General features: G+C 36.0%; 1 protein-coding gene across 4 annotated transcripts in view; it reads right to left on the bottom strand.

The window, feature by feature from the left end:
- Positions 1-5,899, bottom strand: part of SLCO1B1 (solute carrier organic anion transporter family member 1B1) — a 120,741-nt gene extending 114,842 nt beyond the window's left edge. For 3 of the 4 annotated variants that reach the window (XM_074006353.1, XM_045364830.3, XM_074006355.1), the window contains exon 1: positions 5,811-5,899. The gene's annotated coding sequence lies outside the window, so the exon portion shown is untranslated. Of the gene's footprint in view, positions 1-444; positions 580-5,810 lie in introns of all 4 variants that reach the window. The other variant, XM_074006354.1, reaches the window with a different exon arrangement.
- Between the last annotated feature and the right edge of the window lie 14,988 nt (positions 5,900-20,887).

Genomic DNA, 20,887 nt, shown 5'->3' with positions numbered 1-20,887 from the left:
ATGATTATAGTGAACAACTCAGTCTTCATACGATTTTCGGAGACAATGAGAACTATTTCCCATGCATATTGGAAGTTCTTCCACTTCAAATTGGTATGTGTTGTTTATAATTCCCGTTTCCCGTTCTATATTGTCCTTGTCTATATAGGGGGACGGCATCCAAGTAGTGTCATTGGTGAAAACCTTAATTTCCACCTCTCCCCAGGCAACTCCCTGATACAAGGGTGGAAAGGGAATATAAGTGCAATATTCATACAAAGCCTCACTAAAGGAAATAAGTCCCCCGCCAAGGCACATCCAACAAAGGAAGAAATGCATGCTGAATCCAGTTTTCTTTTCAACAGGGTTTCAATCATCTTGTAGGAAACCACTCAGGTCCGCTCCCTGTAAGGACAAGAGCATAGCCCTGTCCCTGTTTTAGAACTTGCCCTTGAACATACTTACCTTCTTCATTAGGATACCAAATCTTTAAATTGTCAGCGGGGACTATCACCGAGGGAGGTGAGGAAAGATGGGTTATGACAGCGGAGTCTTGCAATTGTCTCCATTGATTCAAAAAATAATTAAGGTAAAAAGAACCTTCAAAATCAAAAAAATTAAGGTAGAAAGGTTAACCTTCAAAAAAAATCTGGTTTTTTGGGGGGCTCATTTCCCCCTTTTTGTTTTAGCAGTTGAGTTTTTAAGGTTAAATTTGTGCGCTTAATGATGGCTTGACCTTGACTGTTGCCCGGGATACTGGTGATATGTTGAATATTGTATTGCTGTAAGAAAACTTGTAATTTATGAGAGACATAAGCAGGGGCATTATCAGTTTTAAGTATAAGAGGAATGCCCATGATGGCGGAACAAACTAAGAGATGAGTAATAACAGAAATGAGAAAAGGTATCAATGGTATGATGAACATTTTAATCGTCCAAAAGAAGGGACATCTCGTGGATTAACCCCAGGATGGAAGGATGGAATGCTCAAAGGAGCACAAGAAGGACAAGCTCGAATAAGAGAACGAGCTTGTTTATGAGTTAAATGAAACCGTCGTTGAAGGCCAGAACTATTAGTGTGATGTAGAGTATATTTTTGTTCTGCAGCATATACGTGGCCGATTAAAAGCAAATCAATCTGAGTATTACCATGAACTAATGGTCCAGAAAGTTGAGAATGAGAACGAAGATGAGTGATGAATAAAGGAGCTCGATGTTGGCTCAAAGTAAAGGATAACAAAGAAAAGAATTTCTGAAGAGAAGAAGTAGCACAAAGAGGTAAAGTGGCCTGAGAAATATAAGTAGTAACATAAACGGCGTATTGAGAATCACTAACAATGTTACAACCAGTAGTAGGGAAATCAAGTAAGACCATGAGAATAGCAAACAATTCTCCCTGTTGCACCAAGGGATAAGGATAAACTGTAACTCAAGATTGATGAAGCTTCTTGCCAAGAATCAGAAGTTGCAAGAAGATAAGTGATCTGACTATGAGTGAATTGAGAGATAATTAAGGAAGGATCTCCTCCCCAAAGTTGTCAACAGTGATGCCGTCCTTTGATGATCAGTTAAGCTAAATGATCGATATAAGTAGCCAAGAGTTTAGATGTTTTATTGGACAAAAAGATCCATTCTAGTGGCCGATTGGTCTGATGAATCATTCCTGTAGGAGAATGTAAAGTATGAAATAAACAAAAGGAAAGGGGAACATCAGGAAGGGGCCTTTTAAAGTTGCTCTTCTACAAGCTGGAGTTCCTGTAAAGCCAAAGGAGTTAAATGGCAGGAGTTGTCCAAGTGACTGTCTCCTTCTAGAATAGAAAAAAGATGTTATATTCCTAAAACAGGACGCATCGTTTGAAAGTCATTTAATATTTTGAAATGATCACGTTGACTTTGAATTTTCTGGGGTCGAATATTTTGTGCTCCTAAGGTATAACCTAAATATTGAATAGGAAAATCCAGTTGAATTTTTTTCTGGGGCAATATTAAGTGAATAGAAAGAAAGCTGAGTTTGTAATGATGCAAAAGGACAAGTTCTTGACACAAGGTAGGGCTGTTTAACATACCTTGAGGTAAAACTTTCCATTGATATCGAGAAAGTGGCTGAGAATTATTAAAAACAGGGACAGAGAAGATCCATACAATGATAAATTAACACAGTTGGAAACTGATTTTTTACAGGATTTAAAGTCCTATGTACGAATTTTTGACATATAGTAGGGCTATTAAGTATACCCTGAGGAAGAAGCTTCTGCTGATATTTTTGAATGGGTTGTCGATTATTATATTTAGGAATAATAAAGACAAACTTTTTACAATCTTGAGGTTGTAACTGAATAGAGAAAAAACAATTTTTGAGATCTATGACCATTAATTTTTAACTCTGTGGGATAAGGGCAGGATTAGGAAGACCAGGCTGTAAACTTTCCCTAGGTTTAATGTAAACATTTATAGTTTTAAGACAAGACAAAGACGGGAATTCCATGCAGAAATACGTGGCTTTATATTCCTCTCGGCCATTTGTTTTTTGACTTACTCTGTTAGAGTCCTAAGTATTTCTTTAAATAATGGTCACTGTTTCACCTAAATAGGAGTGGTGGCTATGAGTTTAAAGGATTGTAGCCCATTTTGAACATCATATTTTTGGCAGCTGAGGAAATATGAGGAATGTTTAAAAAAGCAGCAAATTGTTGTGAAAGATCTTGTTCCCAAAAATTAATATTGATAGGAACAATATAAAAATTAAAAAAAAACACTTGACCTTGTTGACCTTTAGGACCAACACAGGTTAAAGGTTCTACGTCTTGATAAACCACAGAAGCAGCACCCAAGCCAGTGAGTATAACTGAAACTTGTCTTTTTTCCTATTGTATAGGCCACTAATTTAATAAGACATATTCACCCCCGTATCAATTAACCCTTTAAAAACTATTTCATTAATGTGCAATGAACATATAAGGGCTTTTGATTAGAAACTAAAGTTTCCCAAAAAACAGTTTTTTCTGTGCTACCAAACCCTCCCTATTGAGAATACTTTCCCCTGCCTCTAGGCATATAAATTGTGAGACTTGAACCATAATAAGAATTTTATTAGTAACATCATGTCCTTTTGGCAAAGGGCCACACACTCTAATAGCCAATTTATATACTCCTCTATTAGGAGACAAAGTATAAGGCTGAGTAATAGCTAAGTCAGCAGCAGCGCTCTGCTTAGTTGCCGCTTAAGGCTGAGAAACTGGGGTAAGGTGTGGGATCCTTAAGGAGGACTTGAATTTATTCCTTGATGTTGTAGGCCATTGCTCACTGGGTATTGTATGCAGATTCAGTCAATAACAAATATTTGTAAACAAATAAGGTGATTACAGGTACAGAAATTCAGTTCGTAGCTTACTATTCAATAGAGTATCTGCTTTGTAAAAGATGGTGAACCACAAAATACTCAACGGATTTTGGTTTTCAAAACACAGTGATGCTATCCAAGGCTAAATGGATACTTGAAATTGGGATTGGATCTGGTGCTGAGATATAACTTTTACTTAGTTACTGATATTTCTTTCCTCCGATTATTCCAAGGAGGGTGACTACCATTTTTGTACTTTATAGAGCAGTCTAGAGGAAAGGGTTAAGCATGTAAGCTCTGGGGACAGAAAGTCATATTTTCAAAATATAATAGCTATATGACCTTGGATACATTTATAAAACTGTCTTAACTCTGTTTTCCTGTCTACAAAATGGTAATAATTATAAAATTTGTCAGTCTTAAAGGGATGTTGGAAGAACTAAATGCAAGTGAAGATTTTTTCACAATAGTGGACACATAGTAAGTACTCAGTATACTATGGCTATTATTACTGTTATTATTGTTAATATTACGTCTATTTATTTTAGCTCTTTAATGTAACAAGTGCAGAACCATAATCTCACATCCTTCAGAGTCACGCTGATCTTGTATTTTTTTGGTCCTCTGACTAGTTTAGTGATTTATTAAAAGAAACCTAGTTAGTTTGTGCATTCTTTTCCTTTCTTATATTTCTCATTTGTAAAGACTGATAAACCAACTACACTTTCAGACCTGGTGACATAAATTGTTGGGGCCCCAAGCCTGTGGGCCCCGGCTCCCATTTCCCAGGAGAGGAGACAGTAAATTTCCACTTTTATCAGTTTTGAAACGACATTTATTTGTCCAATGTCGACCTTTACCACAACATTTGTACACCTCTGAAGGCAGCTTTCTGCCTTGAGGGATAAAAGTGTTCAATTTTTATGACATTCTTTTTTGAAATGTCTAGGTTTACCACACTGAAAGCAAACACCTTGTTTGTTATTTCCTTTTAAGGCTTTAGACAAAGCTCCAGCAAATAATTGAGCATTATAAATAGCCCCTCCAACACTAACACGTTTTAATATATTTATCTAAATTGGCCCCATTGGCCTTTAACGATTTTAACAATTTTTGACAGTCTGCATAAGCATTTTTAAAAGACAACGTTTGTAACAAAATTTTTGAAGCAAGGTCAGCACCCACAATTTTCAAGACAGCATCCTGAAGATGGGCTACGAAATCTGAATATTGTTCATTTGTGCCCTGTAAAATCTTCACAGAGGAAAGGGAAGATTTTCCTGTTATCTCTACCTTATTTTAGGCCCTTAAAAACAAAGTCTTGATTTGAGTAAGGGCAACATCATCTAGACCAGCCTGAGCATTAAGAGTAGCATATTGGCCCGTGCCTGTGAGTTGTTCCTCAGTGGCTCCTGGGGGATCACACATAACATTTTTTCTAGCCTGTACATGCGCCTTGTTCATTTACCAGCTGTGCAATTGTAACCACTGAGAACGATCAAGAAAAGCCTTCCCCAAAGTCTTCCAGTCTATAGGAATTATCAAATTTTCTGATGAAAAAATATCAAGAAGACCAAGGATAGGGGTTCATAGTTAGAAATGGCAGCTTTCATTTCTTTTAAAAATTTAATTTGTAAGGCATTAAATTGGACATTATTGCCACCATTTGAAAACTGAGCATTAGGAGCAAAAGAAGCACAAATAATTGGAAACAGATCCAGCTCCTTAAATTTTTTTTTTTTTTTTTATCTTTCCTTTTCTCCTTCCCCCAATGGCGGGCAAGGCACTGAGAAAACTTTGCCAAACAAAGGTAAAGATAAGGAAGCCAGGGGGTTGGAGGCACTGGAAAATCCTCTTTTAACAGGGCAGAAGGAAAAGAAATAGGGAAAGCTCACAAAGGTGAATTAGAAGAATGTATCTGTAATATTTGTTGAAGCATTTCCATAATACACTGCATGTCAGAATTTCCCTTAGAAGAAGGAAGAGCTGGCTTTTTCTCTTCTCCCCCTTTTGCTACCCTGGCACAAATGGGCTCCATTTCAGATTTATTTTATTTTATTTTATTTTTCCAAATCCTCAGATACCTTTCCTCCTGTGGCTACATTACCACACTCCGGATCAGTCTCAAGTAACTCTAATGTCTGAGTGATAGAGTTACACAAGGTCCACAATTTTAGAGGCATAATATCCCCTAACTGGAGAGCTCTAAGCAGAGCTTTTACTACCTGTAACCATTTTTTTCGATTCAGCTGCACTTTAGTCTGATACTGAAACCAGTAACAATGTTGTTCAACATGGGCAAATAATCGCTTCAAAGTCTTTTTCTTTCACTTCTACTCCCATAGACAGCAACAGTCCTTTAAACAGCCATAAATATTCTGAGGCCAGAGAGATGGAATTCCCATAATGAAAGCTTAAGAAGGTTCCCCTTAACAATATCCGAGCCTTACCCGCTCCTAGGGGGTTCCCCTTCTTGTTCTCCCCTACTCACCCGTGCTGACCCTGCTCGCTGCGCCACTTGTTGGGGTCCGTGCCGGGGGTGGTAGAGAATGAAAGAACACACAAAAGACAAAGACACACAGAGAACATGGCGGCCGCGCTCAGAGCCTCCGCCTCACTTTATTTATACTCCATAAACCCCACGTCAGCAGAAAGAATGCAATGCAAAACAAACTCTTTTCCCAGATGTAACCTTCTACTCAGTTCTTTGTTTCTATGCTCTTCCTTATTTGCCCGCCTTCTTGGCGCCTACGGGAGTTCATTAAAAGTTCAATTGGAGATACTGTCCTTGAGCCCTATCTATTCTCAGCATATTGTTTTCAAAGGCCCCTGCAGGAAGGCCTTTATAAGACAATAATTCAAAATTATAAATAAAAATGAGCATATGAAGCAAATATTTACTTAGAATGAGAAAAAAGTTACAATGAATTTCATGTGATATGCTTCGGGATATAATCATGACTTTAAAGAAAGCAAACAAACCCTACGGCAACCGTTATATTAAAATGGGGAATATTAAAAGCTTTCCTGTTGATGTCATGCGTGAGAAGATAATGCCTGCTATCACCATTTCCATTAAACATTATCCTGGATGTTCTAGTCAGAGAAATGGCAAGAAAAAGAATTTAAATTTAAGAACAAGAAAAGAAAAAAATAAAATGTCAGTGACATGTGGTATAGGTAGATAATTTAAAAGTTACTACATATAAACTCTCGAAATTAATGTTAATTTTTACAAGTTATCTGGATAGAATAAAATATACACAATCAAATGTAGTGATTTATACATTAGTAGCGTCAGGAAATAACATTAGTAAAGTATACTACTTAGTGCAGTTTTAAAAAAATTGAAACCCAAGGAATAGATTTCATAATGGGTGCCCCAGACCACTACTCCCAAACTACAAAACATTATTTAAAGACATTAAAACCTATATCATGTTCATTAGTTGAAAAACAATATTGTAAGAATGTTGGCTCTCCAAAGATACATCTATAGTTTCAGTGAAATCTCAAACAAAATCCCAGTACTCTTTGAAATGTGGAAATTGACGAGATTATGTTAACCTTTCTTTTAAAATGTAAAAGGCCAAGAATCACGAACGCAATCTTGAGGAAGAATGAAGGTGGAGGAAGCCAGCTTCGGATATTAATTCCTATAAAGCCAAAGTAACTGAGTCAATGTGGGACTGACAAGCCAACTCCTATCTTTTCCCCTGCAGACCTCTTCTTCACCTCAGTTGGGATTCCACACTAGGAACTGAACTACTCTCCTATCTAGCCACTAGTCTAACCTTACTCAGGTTCTAACACTTCATATCAGACCTCTCCCCTGTTCACCCTCCACCACAGTGATATCTTCCTATCCTCTTCAGGTATTGACACCCATTCCAGGATACCCCATGTATTGATATTCTCCTTGCTCTCTGTGATTTATGTCTCCACTTGACTGAGCCAGGGTACCCAGATTTTTGATCAAACATCATTCTAGATGTTTCTGTGAATGTGTATTTAGAAGATATTAACATTTAAATCAATAGACTCTGAATAAAACATATTACCTTTCCTATTAAAAGTCTTAATAGAAAAATAACCTTTCCCAAAGAAATCCTGCCAGCACACTACCTCTGGACTTGAATTACAGCATCAATTCCTTTCTGGGTCTCTAGTTTGCAGGGTTACTCTCTCTCTCTCTGTCTGTATATACATATATACACCCCCCCCCACATATATATAGCCACTAGTCTAGCCACTAGTCTAACCTTATATATATATATATGTGTGTGTGTGTGTGTGTGTGGGTGGGTGGGTGGGTGGATGTGTGTGTGTCTGGGTCTGGGTCTGTGTGTGTACAGCTGACCCTTGCACAACACAGGTTTCAACTTCACAGGTCCACTTATACATGGATTTCCTTCAATAAAAGTTACACCAAGTATGTCTGCTTCTCCTAAGCCCTCCTTCACCTCCTTCAGTTCTTCTGCCTCTGCCGCTCCTGAGACAGCAAGACCGACCTCTCCTCTTCCTCTTTCTTTCAGCCTACTCAATGTGAAGAAACAGGAATGAAGATCTTTATGATGATCCACTTCCACTTAATGAATAGTAAATCTATTTTCTCTTCCCGATGATTTTCTTAATAACATTTTCTTTTGTCTAACTTTGTGGAATGAATACAGTATATAATACATACAACGTACAAAATGCATGTTAATCAAATGTTAATGGTACTGATTCCAGTCAACAGCAGGCAATTAGTACACAAGTTGTGGTGAGTCAAAAATTAAATGTGGATTTTCGACTGTGAGGTTGGCATTTGTAACACTCACATAGTTCAAGGGACAGCTACAAGTATACACAGATACAAACACACATACAGACACATGCATATGTATTAAGACATACATAGAAATGTTCTTTTTCTCTGGAGAAGCCTAATATGCTTTTAGTTAGTTCAGTGGGTTCTGACAAACCATTGAACCATCAGTCTCCTTGGACACTCTTCTAACACTGCTTGGGCCCTTGGGTTCTTACGCCACACTCAGGTGCTTATAGTTTCCCTTAGAGAGCCACCCCCTTTCTTACCTGATATACAGTCCCACTTGCTAGGGTCAAGTCTAATGGATCTAATGGGTCAAGTTCAAATTATTCAGAAAGAAAAATGGACAAGAGAAAAAAGAAAAAGAAAGGGAATGGAATGGAATGGACAAGAAGAAAAAAACAGAATATTTAATAAATTTTGAAAGTGAATATTATAATGGACGGCCCATGCCTGGAGAATAGAAACATATGTCTACTTATCTGTCACCCTTAGTTCAATTATGCCTAGGACTGGATTAATAAATGCCATTACACAATATCATGGCTTTAAAACTTAAATTGATTACTTGTTTTCTCCCACTCTAGGATAAATAGAAAGAAAGGCTTTGCTTTTACTAACGGTATATCTAAAATGTTTTTCAGTTTGTTCATACGGGCATAGGAAATTTTGGAAATAATATTTAAATGTATGATCATTATCTAGTTTTAAAAGATAACACTCAAGTAATTTTTAGATCCAACAAATAACTGAGAAGATTATTTTTATGTTTATGAACAATGTAGCTATGTTCCTTTTATTTTTTCATGACTCATACAGGACAGAAATTACAGAAATGATCCAAGCGGTGAGGCAGCTATTATTTCATATCCCAAATAAAGAGCTCAGAGCTTTGTTAAACACAATTGTTAATAAAGTAAAGCTTCATGATGATAAAAGCAAAGTGAAAAACCTTTGTTTTTTTCTTATGGTTGGTCCTAAGAAAAATTTAAGCAAATTTTATGAAAAACAAAATCAAATTAAAGACCATCACAGGACTCTTCTAGCCCGCAGATGTTTATCATTACTGTTGAGGTCAATTATTGAATAAAATACTACTTTAACCTATCTTGATAACATGAAAAGTTTGAGAAATTCAAGATACCCTTTGACAACATCATTTTTGATGACTAAATGACTGCAATAAAAGTTGAAAGAGATACATTCTTTCTGTTAGTAAAGATACACTGTGCTACTTTTGTGGAATAGCTAATGTGGTGGAAAGGTATATAGGTCTTTAATATGAGTTTAAAATCTTATTGCTTAATAATTCTGCTTGTTTTCTTAAGGCCTATGAGAAAAGTCACTTGCAGACCTAGTGTAGTATATACCTAATAACACCTAACAAGTTTGTCACACTGGAAATGTTCTTGCAATTATTCAAAATATCAGATACATTTACAAAATTACACTTTTTCTTCCACCTTCAATATTAATGGCATCATTTTATTTTTTCTTTTTCAGTTGTTTAGAGACCTTATATTAATGAAAAGATTGGATTAAAAGTATGGGAGATGTTGGGAGGGGAACATCACTAAAACTCTGAATGGAGAGGTGTGAGGGATTGATGTTTTGGTAAAATAATCCAGGGTTACTTAAACTCTAATTTATCCCATTTGTTTCAGTAAACTCTTTGTCTACTGAATACATAATGTATGAATTATTAGAGAATCTATTAAGAAAAATCAGGTGAGGGAAAGGGAGAGAGGTACTCTCATATAATTCAAATTGGTTTTGAAAATTTATGCAGGCAATTGAAACACATTTCCCTTTATACTAAAGGAATAAAAATGAGACTTTCACATTCCATCAGAGATGCAGGGAGCAGGAGTGTCTCACCCACATCCTTATGATAGAAAAAAATGTGAATAAAATATGAATAACATGCAAATCTAACTTTTCTTGAGCCCCTTAGTGAGTTGAGCTTACTGGGTAAACAGCTAACTAGAAATCTTGAGAGTGATGGGCTCCTGTAGGAAGAAACCGGATTTGCACACTTATTCACCTGGGGCAGAAGTCACCCAATGCTGTATAAGTAAGTGTAATGAATCAGCTGGAAAATTTTAATAAGTGGGTAAATACCAAGGATGGGTTGACAAAAGAAAGTGAAGCCCCTGATGCCTGCAGACATAAGGGGCTTTATGCCTCTTTACTATTTCTTTAATAGCCTCACTATGTACCCTGTAGGAAGATTAGAGATAATCTTCAGAGAGCCCCATTGGTACTGGCTGCGACATGAGAACAGCAACTACTGTTCAAGCCCTATTCAAGACCAAACTTTTCTTTCTCCGTTAAAGAATAAAAGTCCTTATCTTCAATAGGGAATGGTAACAAAAACTATGTTTTGAGAGTACTGGTGAAAACTCTTGTAGCTGGGAAAGGAAACCAGGAGAAAAGCTCCACTCCTCAGAGAAAAATAGGTCATCCTCAAGACCAAGATTTACAGAGCTTGCCTAATATTGAGCTTCATGGGAACATCACCCTAATGCTAATGAGTATCTAGAAAAAATCAGAGTGGAATATAGCTGGGAGAGCTGCGAGATACAGATTGTTTCTGGGTAATACAGCAAAAGGGGAAAACAAATCTAGACAGGGGCAGCAGATCTATATACATGTATTTCCTAAAATATTTAAAGCTTTTGATATTCCCAGGGTACGCATAGCAACAACAAACTTAAAACCCAGCCCTATTATTGACACCACCCTCCACAATACATGCCTAACAGAAGGACAGATGTGATTATCTCCATGTAAAATAAATACTTACTTAAGTATTGACATTCCTATACTCCATTTGTGGATTTCAACCAAAAATTCTGAGACATCAAAAGGCAATAAACACATGTACTAAACAGATATAGCAATCATCAAGACCAAACTGCAATGTGACACAGATGTTGGAATTATCAGACAAAAGGTAGATTAATTTTTAATGTATGTGACTCAAAGAAACTTTTTTTTTGTAGAGAATTTAAATGTATATAATATTTTTTTGTAATATCAGTCTTAAACAAACTGGTGAATGGACAATTTTTTTTTGTATTTATAGTCTCACTTTTCTGATCTTTGCTCTCAGTTTGTGCATATCCCTCATGTTCTATTTTCACTCCTACCAATAACCTGCTTCTTAAAAAAGAAATTTATCACTCACAATACACAGTGAATGAAAACATTTCTCTTCCAACTTTGCTGGAGGCTGAGTCTTAATTTAGAGGCATAAACTTAAAATGATGGAACTTGGGACAACATCAAAGTTTGCGGTGCCAATTGGCTGGTGGTTAGAGTTGTGTATGTGGATATTAAGAAGATGATGTATCCATGTAGACAGAGCTCTCTTGAGGATTCTGATATCATGTCACTTTAAGGCCTTCACCAGTGGACAGGTTGGAACCATGAATTAAATAGGAGAATCCTTACTTTCCTGGAAATATGCAACCTCTCAAGTTTGACCCAGGAAGAAACTGAAACCCTAAGTAGATCAATATCGAGTTCTAATTTCAATCAGTGCCAGAAACCCACCCAACCAAAAAAGCCCTTGGCCGATGGATTCACAGCCAAACTTTACCAATAAATACAGAGAAGTGCTGGTACCAACTCTTTTAAAACTATTCAAAAAAAGTTAAACAGGAGGGACTCCTCCCCAATTCATTATTGAAACAAGGATCATCCTGATACCAGAATCTGACAAAGACACAGGGAAAAAAGAAAACTGCAGACTGATAAACATAGATGCAAAAATCCCCAGTGAAACACTAGCAAATCAAATCTGACTGTATAACACAAAATTAATTAACTATAATAAAGTGGGCTATATTCCTGGGATGCAAGAGTGTTCAACATACACAAATAAATAAAGGTAATTCAGCACATAGACAAAATTAAACACAAAACCCATAGGATTACCTCAATAGACACAGAAAAAGCATTTGATAAAATACAACATCTCTTCATGAAAAAACCCACCCACAACTAGGCATTGAAGGAACATACCTTAAGTATCATCTATAACAAACCACAGGCAATATCATATGGAATGGGCAAAAAGCTGGAAGCCTTCCCCTTAAGTACTGAAATAAGAGAAAGCTGTCTTACTCTCACCACTCCTGTTAAACCTAGTACTGGAAGTCCTAGCCAGAGGAATCAGGCAAGATAAAGAAATAAAAGTCATCCAAATAGGAAAACAGGGAGCCAAAAATTATCTCTTTTGCTGATGATATGATTCTATACCTCAAAAACAATAAAAATTCTGCCAAAAGACATTTCCACCTGATAAAAAAAACTTCAGCAAAGTCTCAGGAAACAAAATCAAAATACAAAAATCAGTAGCATTCTATACACCAATAATACTCAAGTTCAGAACCAAATCAAGAACTCAATCCCGTTTACAATAACCATATAAAAATACCTAGGAATAAACCTAATCAAGGACATGCAAGATCTCCATGAGGAGAACAACATAACAATGTTGCAAGAAATAAAAGATGATACAAACAAACGAAAAAACATTTGGTCTTTGTGGATGGGAACAATATCATTAAAATGTCCATTCAGCCCAAAGCAATCTAAAGACTCAGTGCTACTCCTATCAAACTACGAACATTATTTTTCACAGAATATAAAAAAACTATTCAAAAATTCATACGGAATCAACGAAGAGCCCAAATAGTGAATGCAAAAAAGAACAAAGAAAGAGACATCACACTACATGACTTCATACTACACCCTGAGAACATGGTAAACAAAACAGCATGGTACCGGTACAAAATAGACACATAGACCAATGGAACAGAACAGAGATCCCTGAAATAAATCTGCTTATCTACAACAAATTCATCTCTGAAAAAGTTGACAAAAATAAACAATAGAGAAAGGACACTATATTCAATAAATGGTGCTGGGAAAATTGGCTAATTAGATGCAAAAGAATAGTCCTGGACCCCTGCCTCTCACTATATATAAAAGTAAACTCAAGATGAGTTAAATAATTAAATGTAAGACCTCAAACTAAAAATATTTTAGAAGAAAACCTAGGAAGTACTCATCTAGATACTGGATGGGAAAATAATTTATGATAAAGATCCCAAAAGCAAGTGCAACAAAATTGAAAATAGACAATTAGAATTTAAGCCAAAGAGCTCCTAAACAGTAAAAGAAACTCTAAATGGAGCAAACAGGCAACCCACAAGATATGAAAAAATATCTCCAAACCATACATCCAAAAAAGGACTAATATTCAGTGTTTATTAGCAACTTAAATCACAGCAACACAAAAACCCAACTGAAAAATGAGCAAAGGATATGAGCAGATGTTTTTCTAAAGAAGACACAGAAGCAGCCACAAAAATAAAAAAATAAACAATTATAACTAATCGTCAGAGAGATGAAAATCACAACCACAAAGATATATCATTTCACACCTGTCAGAATTGTTATTATTGAAAAGTCAAAAAATAACAGTATTTGCTGAGGTTATGGGAGAAGGGAACACTTATACATTGTTGTTGGGATTGCAAATTAGTGCAGCCTCTATGGAAAGCAGTTTGAAGATTTCTCAGAGAACTACCAATTGACCCAGTAATCCCATTACTAGGTATATATTCAAAGGAAAATAAATCATTCTATCAAAAAGACACAGGAACTCATATGTTCCTTGCAGAACTATTCACAATAGCAGAGAATGGAATCAACTTAGGTGTCCATCAATGGTGGATTGGATAAAGAAAATGTGGTACATATACACTATGGAATACTACACGACATAAGAAAGAATAAAATCATGCACTGAGTAGCAATATGGGTGCAGCTGGGGGCTATTATCATAAGCAAACTAAGTAAGAAACACATGTTTCCACTTAAAAGTGGGAGCTAAAGCTTACATTTCCACAGACATAAACATGAGAAAAATAGACAATGGGGACTCCAAACAGAGGGAGAGAGAGATGGGGACAAGGGACAAAAAAAACTTCCTTTGGGATATTTTCTTTTTCTGGGTGACAGAATCTATAGAAGCCCAACTCTCAGCACCATGCAATACACTCTTGTAGCAAACCTACACATGTACCTCTGAATCTAAAATTTCAAAAGGAAATTTAAATAAATTTCATCATAGATAAGTGGTCCTACTAGATATTTACAGAAAACTTTACCCAATAGTTGAAGAATGTATATTCTTTTAATCAGTGCATGGAACAATATCCATGATGGAAATATGTTGGGACACAAAAGAAGTCTCAAAAATTACAAAAAATCAAATTCATGTTAGGTATCTTATCTGACCATGTAAAATAAAACTAACATTATAACAAGGGTAACATTAAAAATTCTACAATAAATGGAACATAAACAACATGTTCTTGCGTGACCGATGAGTGGAGGAAGAAATTAATAAAATTTTAATAATTCTTTAAAACAAATGAAAGTAGAAACACAATATACCAAAATCTATGAGACACAGTACAATTAGCATTAAAAGGCAAGTTGCAATAAAGGCCTACATCAAAAACCTAGAAAGATTTCAAATAAAAACCTGAGTGTACACCTCAATCAAGTAAAAAAAAAAAAAAATCCAACCACACCCAAAATTAGTAGAAGAAAAGAAATAATTAAGATCAGAGCAGAACTAATTGACAAAGAGTGTAAAAAAATACAAAAGATCAACACAAAAATGTTGGTTCTATAAAATGAAAATTGACAAACCATTAATCAGATTAAGAAAAAAAGACCCAAATAAATAAAATCAGGTAAAAACAAGGGAACTTTACAACAGCTACCACAGAAATATGAAGAATCATTAGAAGATACTCTGAAGAACTATTTATTTCCATTAAATTTGAAAACCCAGAGAAAATTGATAAATTTCTGACTCACAACCTATCATGATTGAATGAAGAAGGAATGGAAAATCTGACAGGGCCAAAAACAAGTAACATTGTTGAATTAGTAATAAAAAGACTTTCAACAAATACAAGTCGAGGACTGTATAGCTACAGTGTTGAATTCTACTTGTATAATTCTACTGGTACCATTCTTTTTAAGAAGAATTAAAACTCATTATTCTCAAACTATTATAAAAAAGTGAGGCAGAAGGAATTTTTTCTAACTCCTTCTACGAGGTCAGCATAACACTGTAATCAAAACCCAATCAGGACACCAGGAAATTAGGAAACTACAGGCTAATATTCCTGATGAACACACATGCAAAAATACTCAACAAAATACTAGAAAACTTAATTCAACAACATATCAAAAAATAATACACAATGATTGTGTGAGATTTATCAAAAGAATGCAAGGATGATTCAAAATATGTGAATCAATAAGGTCTCATCAATAGAATGAAAATTGTGATCATCTTTTTATTTTTCAGTTTTTACTTTTTATTTTCTTTTGAAAAAATCTTATTATTATTATTATTATACTTTAAGTTCTAGGGTACATGTGCACAACGTGCAGGTTTGTTACACATGTATACATGTGCCATGTTGGTGTGCTGCATCCATTAACTTTTCATTTACATTAGATATATCTCCTAATGCTATCCCTCCCCCCTCCCCTGCCCCACAATAGGCCCCGGTGTGTGATGTTCCCCTTCCTGTGTCTAAGTGATCTCATTGTTCAGTTCCCACCTATGAGTGAGAACATGTGGTGTTTGGTTTTCTGTTCTTGCAAAAGTTTGCTGAGAATGATGGTTTCCAGCTGCATCCATGTCCCTACAAAGGACACGAACTCATCCTTTTTTATGGCTGCATAGTATTCCATGGTGTATATGTGCCACATTTTCTTAATCCAGTCTGTCCCTGATGGACATTTGGGTTGATTTCAAGTCTTTGCTCTTGTGAATAGTGCTGCAATAAACATACGTGTGCATGTGTCTTTATAGCAGCATGATTTATAATCCCTTGGGTATATACCCAGTAATGGGATGGCTGGGTCAAATGGTATTTCTAGTTCTAGATCCTTGAGGAATCACAACGCTGTTTTTCACAATGGATGAACTAGTTTACAGTCCCACCAGCAGTGTAAAAGCATTCCTATTTCTCCACATCCTCTCCAGCACCTGTTGTTTCCTGATTTTTTAATGATTGCCATTCTAACTGGTGTGAGATGGTATCTCATTGTGGTTTTGATTTGCATTTCTCTGATGGCAAATGATGATGAGCATTTTTTCATGTGTCTGTTGGTTGTATGAATGTCTTCTTTTGAGAAGTGCCTGTTCATATCCTTTGCCCACTTTTTGATGGGGTTGTTTGTTTTTTTCTTGTAAATTTGTTTGAGTTCTTTGTAGGTTCTGGATGTTAGCCCTTTGTCAGATGAGTAGATTGCAAAAATTTTCTTGCATTCTGTAGGTTGCCTGTTCACTCTGATGGTAGTTTCTTTTGCTGTGCAGAAGCTCTTTAGTTTAATGAGATCCCATTTGTCAATTTTGGCTTTTGTTGCCATTGCTTTTGGTGTTTTAGACATGAAGTTCTTGCCCATACCTATGTCCTGAATGGTATTACCTAAGTTTTCTTCTAGGGTTTTTATGATTTTAGGTTTAACATTTAAGTCTCTAATCCATCTTTAATTAATTTTCGTATAAGGAGTAAAGAAAGGATCCAGTGTCAGCTTTCTGCTTATGGCTAGCCTGTTTTCTTCTTTATGAGTCTTGCTAGCAGTCTATCAATTTTGTTGATCTTTTCAAAAAACCAGCTCCTGGATTCATTGATTTTTTGGAGAGTGTTTTGTGTCTCTATCTCCTTCAGTTCTGCTCTGATCTTAGTTATTTCTTGCCTTCGGCTAGCTTTTGAATGTGTTTGCTCTTGCTTCTCTATTTCTTTTAATTGTGATGTTAGGGTGTCAATTTTAGATCTTTTCTGCTTTCTCTTGTGGGCATTTTAGTGCTATAAATTTCCCTCTACACACTACTTTAAATGTGTCCCAGAGATTCTGGTACGTTGTATCTTTGTTCTCATTGATTTCAAAGAACATCTTTATTTCTGCCTTCATTTTGTTATATACCCAGTAGTCATTCAGGAGCAGGTTGTTCAGTTTCCATGTAGTTGAGCGGTTTTGATTGAGTTTCTTAGCCCTGAGTTCTAGTTTGATTGCACTGTGGTCTGAGAGACAGTTTGTTATAATTTCTGTTCTTTTACATTTGCTGGGGAGTGTTTTACTTCCAACTCTGTGGTCAATTTTGGAGTAAGTGTGATGTGCTGAGAAGAATGTATATTGTGTTGATTTGGGGTGGAGAGTTCTGTAGATGTCTATTAGGTCTGCTTGGTGCAGAACTTCCTGGTGGCTAGGCTTACCTACTTAAGCCTCAGCAATGGCAGATGCCCCTCCCCAGCCTCGCTGCTGCCTTGCAGTTAGATCTCAGACTGCTGTGCTATCAATGAGGGAGTCTCCATGGGTATGGGACCCTCCGGGCCAGGTGTGGGATATAATCTCCATGTAAATCACAGTATTAGGGTGGGAATTACCCAATTTTCCAGGTGTTGTCTGTCTCAATTTCCCTTGGCTAGGAAAAGGAATTTCCTTTCCCCTTGTTCTTCCCAGGTGAGGTGATGCCTCGCCCTGCTTCAGCTCTCGCTGACTGGTCGGGCTGCACCTGCTGACCAGCACTGACTGTCTGACACACCCCAGTGAGATGAACCGGTACCTTAGTTGAAAATGCAGAAATCACCAGTCTTCTGTGTCGCTCACGCTGGGAGCTGGAGGCTGGAGCTCTTCCTATTTGGCGACCTTGGGCACGCCCTTGTGATCATCTTAATAGATACAGAAAATGCTGTTGACTAAATTCAATATTCCTGCATGATAAAAATTCCAAATAAATTATGTATGGAAGAAAAATACATCAATATACTAAAGGTCCTATATGAAAAACCCACATCTAACTATTTCCTAAGAGAAATCTGAGAGATTTTTCTCTAGGAAATGGAACAAGTATGTCCACTCTCACCATTCTTAATCAACACAATACTGGAATTTCTAGCCAGAGCAAATAAGCAAAAGAAAAAAAAAGGCATTAAATTGGAAGAGAGGAAGTCAAGTTGTCCATTTTTGCAGATGACCCGATCTCATATATAGAAAATCTAGAGACTCCACACAAAATTAATATACAAAAAATTAGTGGCATTTCTATACATGAACAATGAACTAGCTGAAAAAGAAATTAAAAAAAAATTATTTTCTGTAGCACAAAAAAAAAAGACCCAGGAATAAATTTTGCCAAAGCGGTGAAAACCTCTACAGGAAAAAGTACAAAATACTAATGAAAAATATTGAAGAGGATACAAATAAATAGACATTCTGTGTTCATAAATCAGAAGAATCAATATTACTAAAATGACGCTACTACACAAAGCAGTCTTCAGATTAATGCAATTTATATCAAAATACCAATGACATTCTTCACAGAAACAGAAAAAAATTCTAAAATTTGTACAGAATCACAAAGTCCTCAAATCACTAAAGCAGTATTGTGCAAAAAGTACAAAGCTAGATTCATTAAACTATCATACCTCAAAATACACTACAAAGCTGTAGTGATACTAGCAGAAAAACAGACACACATGCCAGTGAAATAGAAGAAAAAATCCAGAAATTAATTCACATATTTACAGCCAACTGTTCTTTTTTTTTTTTTTTTTTTTACAAGGATGCCAAGAACACTCATTGGGGCAAGAACAGTCCGTTAGATAATTGTGCTGATAAAACTGAATATACATATGCAGAATAATGAAACAGGGCTCCTATTTCTTACTTTATACAAAAATCAATTAAGAATAGCTCATAGTACTAAATCTTACACCTGAAGCAATAAAACAACTATAAGAAATCATGGGGGAAATTTTTCAGGACATTGGTCTGGGAAAGATTTTATCAGTAAGTCTTTTAAAGCACAGGCAACAAAAGCAAAAATGAATAAATGAGATTATAACAAATGAAAAAGCTTCTATACAGCAAATGAAATAATCAACAGGGTAAGGAGCTAGTCTACAAAATGTGAGAAAATATTTTCAAGCTACTGATTCAACAGGTGGTTAACATCCAGAATATGCAAAGAACTCAAGCAGCTCAACAGCACAGACAAGCAATTTAATTTAAACAAGGGGGCAAAGAGTTTGAATAGACATTGCTCAAAAGAAGACATACAAATGGCTAACAAATATGTTTTAAAAATGATCTACATCACTATTTAAAAGGAATATGCAAATAAAAAACACACTGAGGTAACATCTCACTCTGGTTAGAATGGCTATCATAAAAAAACATGCAAAAAAATAAATGCTGGCAAGTATGCAGAGTAAAGAGAATTCTTACACACTCTTGGTAGTAATATAAATTAGCACAGCCACAAAGGGAACAGTATGGAGGTTATTCAATAAACTATAATGGAAAAACCTTATGATCTAGCGACCCCCCTACCAGGAATTTATCCAAAGAAAATGAAATCACTATATTGAGGAGACCTCTGCACCCTGATATTTATCTTATTCCTATTTACAATAGCCAAAATATGGCATTAACTTCAGTGTTCGACAATAGATGAACAGATAAAGAAAATGTGAGATAGATTAGAAAGAAGAAAGAAAGAAAGAAAAAGAAAGAAAGAAAGAACTCTGCATATTTAGAGAGATATAGAGAATACTATTTAGCTATAATAAGGAATGAAATCTTGTCATTCACAGCAACACAAATGGAACTGGACAACATTGTATTAAATGAAATAAGCCAGGAGCAGAATGTTTTGCACCACATGTTTTCACTCATATGTAAAAGCTTAAAAAAGTTGATCTCATGAAAGTAAAAAGTAAAAAAGAGGATACTAGACTGGAAAGGGTAAGGAGAAGGGAGGAATAGGAAGAGATTTATTAAAAGATACAAAATTATGGCTCAAAAAGGAGCAGCAAAATGGTAGTAGTAAGGTCTTACTTTCAATAATCACATTGAATATATATATAGACAGAGTTGTGCAGTTGAAAGACATAAAGTTGATGGAGTGGATAAAAATAACAAGGCTCAACTATATTTGCCTACAAGAGACTCATTTCACCTGTACAGACATGCATATACTGAAAGTGTATGAGTGAAAAAAAGATACTCATACAAATAAAAACCATAGCAAAGTGAGAGTAGCTATACTCATAACAGATCAAACAAATTTCAAGTAAAAATTATATAAAGAGGCAAACAAGGCTACTATATAATGATAAAAGGATTAATAAAAGAGCATGTAGCAATCATGAACACATACACACCCAACATCCACCAAAGCATTTAAATACATGAAGGATACATTAATCAATCTAAAGGGAGAGATACACAGAGATACAATAATAGTAGGGAATCTCAACAGCCTGCTTTCTGCAATGGACAGATTATTTACCGAAAACCAAGAAGAAAACATCAGATTTAAACTGCCCTCTAGACCAAAAGAACTCAACAGACATTAACAGAACATTCTGGCCGGACGCGGTGGCTCAAGCCTGTAATCCCAGCACTTTGGGAGGCTGAGGCAGGCGGATCACGAGGTCAGGAGATCAAGACCATCCTGGCTAAAATGGTGAAACCCTGTCTCTACTAAAAAATACAAAAAACTAGCAGGGCGAGGTGGTCGGCGCCTGTAGTCCCAGCTACTCGGGAGGCTGAGGCAGGAGAATGGCGTAAACCCGGGAGGCTGAGCTTGCAGTGAGCTGAGATCCGGTCACTGCGCTCCAGCCTGGGCGACAGAGAGA

Source organism: Macaca fascicularis, chromosome 11 (assembly GCF_037993035.2).
Source record: "Macaca fascicularis isolate 582-1 chromosome 11, T2T-MFA8v1.1".
Classification (NCBI taxonomy): domain Eukaryota; kingdom Metazoa; phylum Chordata; class Mammalia; order Primates; family Cercopithecidae; genus Macaca; species Macaca fascicularis.
The sequence above is the reverse complement of the archived record's forward strand: the minus strand, read 5'-3'. Positions and strand labels throughout refer to the sequence as shown.